This window comes from Asparagus officinalis, chromosome 9 (assembly GCF_001876935.1).
Source record: "Asparagus officinalis chromosome 9, Aspof.V1, whole genome shotgun sequence".
NCBI lineage: Eukaryota > Viridiplantae > Streptophyta > Magnoliopsida > Asparagales > Asparagaceae > Asparagus > Asparagus officinalis.
In genome coordinates, this window is record NC_033802.1 from 13,559,246 (window position 1) to 13,563,770 (window position 4,525).

A 4,525-nucleotide genomic window follows, 5' to 3' on the forward strand; every position below is an offset into this window, starting at 1 on the left:
TAACATAACATTACAGCAATATGAAAAGTCGTCAACTTTTCATTATTCCACTGTCTTCTTAACCCCCTTCAATAAGGAACTCATTCATGAAGGGTTACCCATTTCTCCATTAACCATCTGTAAATTGTATTATTATAACAAATAGGGAACTCATTCATGAAGGGTTACCCATTTCTCCATTAACCATCTGTAAATTGTATTATTATAACAAATAGGGAAAATTATACATAATTCCCTCCATTTCTCCATTAACCATCTGTAAATTGTATTATTATAACAAATAGGGAAAATTATACATAATTCCCTCTGCTATATCTTGAGTTACACTAAATCCTCCTCAATATACTAGCACTTAATACCCTTGAAATGTAATTTTAAAGATATAAATTGCAAGTATCAAATATAAATTGGGGGACTCTAAGGGCTAATAATAAACTAGAGGAGGTTTAATAATTTCTAGAAAGATAATTTCAAAACGACATCCCTCTCTCTCATATAAATGTACTTGAGCTTCTTGCTTTACAAGTAGTTTATATTTTATAATAGTAACATGTATAATCTAATTTTTTATACAGAGAGTTATTGTTTTCGATAAAAATAACTTATTCATGACCTCCTACAAATATACCCATCTAATCTTTATGCATTAAGTCTCATTTCATTGAATAAATATTAATTCTTTATTAATTACTATAATATCCTAATAACTATTCACTTTCTAACCTAATAGAACCAAAAGAATTCCAAAAAATTAATCAACAAGTATGCCTACGTGTAACGCACATACATGATACTAGTATACTATTATAAAAGTATGTTGGTATGTTAAAATATTTCTTCTAAAAATGCCCTCCAAACCACATACATGCATCCATAAAACACATACTTGCATACATATAAACACATACATATATATGCATACATTCTTAATAATGGCATAACTCTCCTATTAATTGTCCACTAATATTAACTTCAATTTTTTTTAACCCATCCACTAATCCGATATTAATGTTATCATAAAAAATTTGCATACATATAAACACATACATATACATGCATACATTCTTAATAATGTCATAACTCTCCTATTAATTGTCCACTAATATTAACTTCAATTTTTTGTAACCCCTCCACTAATCCAATATTAATGTTATCATAAAAAATTTGCATACATATAAACATATACATATACATGCATACATTCTTAATAATGTCATAACTCTCCTATTAATTATCCACTAATATTAACTTTTATTTTTTGTAACCCCTCTACTAATCCACGTATTTGACATAATAGCTAAGAATTGAATGCAATAAAATAAAAATATTCGTTAATAAAATAAATACGCTGGGATCTATATAACTCGCCCCAAAGGAACTACATTCAAAAATACATAACATTTGGAGTACTTCAAATACGCTTTGCCATCATCAAATGATCAGCACGTTTTTGGGATAAACGAGTGCTACATGATATTATGACTGCTTGTGCAATACTACATAATATGATTATGGAGGATGAACGTGAACAAAAACTAGATAATGTTGATTCAACTCAACCTTCAAATGCTGACGAGATGGATGACAATGACGATGACAGATTAAGAAGATTCCTCGCTTGACATAGGAAAATCCAAGATTGGGAGGTTCACTTCGAACTTCGGAATGCACTCATTGAACATTTATGACAATGACATGGTAATGGAATAATATAACTTTTTTAAGCTTAATGTATTTTAAATTCTCTATACTTTAACATTTCATAATAATAAATTTAAAATTAATATTAAAAGTATTAAATATTAGTCTCATTTTGAAGGTTTCGGCAAGACAATTTCAATGATATATTTTTTATTTAAAATAGACTAGTGAATTTAAAATTATATTAAGTTAAATAATTAGTTTAATTATATTCAAGGATACAATTGGTATTTATGAAAAATTATAAATGAGATGGAAAGGCAAAATTAGAATTAAAATATATGAACAGTATTTTAGAGGGATCCCTCTACATGAGCCCAAATCCTTCAAATATAGAGGGTTACTGTAGCACCCTCTTAATACAGTTGTACCATTGGAGCCAATGGTACTCCATTTATAGAGGAATGGAGTACCATTGGAGATGCTCTAGCCCTTACTTTTATAAATCTAGCTAGCTGCATGCCCATGCTCTAACAAATTAACCAAGCCAAGTAGCAATCCTTACAAAATCATTACTGAGATCGAGTCTCAAGAAATGGCGAGATCATCAGCAGAGAATCTTGTTTTGTCGACTGCGGAGATGTTGGCAGCCCAAGTGCAAGTATCCCATACCGTGATGGTGCGCATAGCAGCGATTTGCCTGAAATGTGTAGTCGATCTTGGCATATACCCAACATCATCGCCGATAAAAACGTACGTTATATCGCACTCCGAGCTCCTCAAGAAACTACCAAACATTCCACCCTCGAAATCCCCCTTGCTCCATCGCATTATGCGTCTCCTCGCTCGAATGGGCTACTTCAAAATCATCGAAAACAAAAGCAGTACTGGAGATGAAGAAAACCATGACGAGCTCGTGTTGTACTCTCTCACTCCTCTCTCCAGAGTCCTACCCAAAACCGAACCATTCAGCCTTTCATCTTATGTCCTCGGGTCGAACAACCCTTACAGTACAAGCTAGCACATGGCAGTCTATAAGCAAGTGGCTGCAGTCGGATGCCAAAGGCAGCATGTTCGAGTTTCAGCATGGCAAATCTATGTGGGATGTTGCCAGGCAAAATCCCGAATTCAACTCCCTTACTAACGAGCGAATGGCGGCAGATTCACGGGTAATGATGAAGGGGGTTGTTGAGAAGTGTAGGGAGGCTTTCGAGGGTTTGCGTACCCTTGTGGATCGATGTCGGTGGGGGGAACGGGACTTCTGCAATTGCCATTGCATAAGCACACCCGCACCTGATGCACCGTCTATGACCTTCCTCATGTGGTGGTGTCTGTGCCTGAGAACTCGCTCGTTGATGCCATCGGTGGGAACATGTTCGAGCATATTCCTCCAGCCGACGCCATATTTTTTAAGGTGAGCGTATTTCTAAGGGTTAATTTCACAAAAGAAACCACCTGTTAAGTTTGGCTCATGTTGAGGTTGTCTTCTAAACTTTATAAATGCCACTTGATTCATCCCTAAAAACTCGTTTATTTTCTGCCTTTGTTCTCGAAAATATCCCTTAATAAAGCTGATGAATTTGAAATATAAATTGCTTTTAACAAGTTTTCCTAAAGGCAACCTGTTTTGTAATGAAAAAAAAAAACATCAGGAGATCTCATAGTAAATTGTGAAACCTGAAGGAGGTTTCATAATAATTGCCCAATAAGACATCTATAAAACGATTTACTGTAATTTAACATTGTCTTAATCGATTTATCGCAGACGGTATTGCATAACTGGAGTGATGAATTAGATTGTGCCAACATACTCAAGAGATGCAAAGATGCTATTCCTACTGAAGGAGGAAAAGGTGATTATAGTTGATAGTGTTGAAGGACAATGATAATTCCATAGAGTCAACCATGCAACTATTATTTGATGTTTCTATGATGGCTTTCACTGATCGGAAGGAGCGTAATGAACATGAGTGGAAGAAAATATTTCTTGATGCAGGTTTTACTGACTACAGAATTACGCCTGTTGGATGTTGGCTTTGTAATAGGATCGGCCTCTGAAGTATCAAACCTGTAAATAGAGATAGGCTGATTTCTGGGAGAACAGATAGCAGCAAAGAACAGAGGATAGGGGACGTTCTCCTGGGCGACTCTCCTTTCAGGCTCTGTTTTTGGTTGATTAACACAGGCTGGAATAAAGACCTCTGTTTTGCTAACGAACACAAACAGATGGAGCAGGAACTTTTTTGAAGTTTTATTCACGTTCTACTAAACTCATAAATTGTTTACATATATATATATATATAGATAAGATTACAACTTGAATTCTTATCCAATAACTAGAGAACTATCTACTAACTAGTATTCTATTCTAACTAGAATTCTATCTACTAACTTGAACTCAACTAACAATCCGGACTGATTAACAACTCACATTCTCCCCCTTAATCTGGACGAGACTCTAAGTTCCTTACTCCTAGTAGCTCCCGCATCTCGATGAACTTCACCCTTGCTAGTGCCTTCGTGAGAATATCCGCTCGCTGCTCGCTCGTGCTCACGAACTCCACTTTAATCTGTCCTCGCTCAACACACTCACGAATGAAGTGAAAACGTGCCTGTGCTGCGCCTATCATCAACATCTCCCGCAAGGTCACTGTCAGTGAATCCCACCAACTCTTCATTGCCTCGACCTCGTTTGTACACCAATCCGTAGGACATAGTACCCTTCACGTACCTCAAAATATGCTTGACAACCTGTCGATGCAAAACTGTAGGGTGCTCCATGTACCTACTCACAATCCCCACGGCATATGTGATATCGGGTCGGGTGTGAGTTAGATACCTCAAAGATCCGATAATGCGTCTATACTCCGTCACGTCCACCGGT

At 36.0% G+C, this 4,525-nt stretch overlaps 1 pseudogene; it reads left to right on the forward strand.

Moving 5' to 3' along the window:
• Positions 2,625-3,699, forward strand: LOC109823223 (annotated as a pseudogene).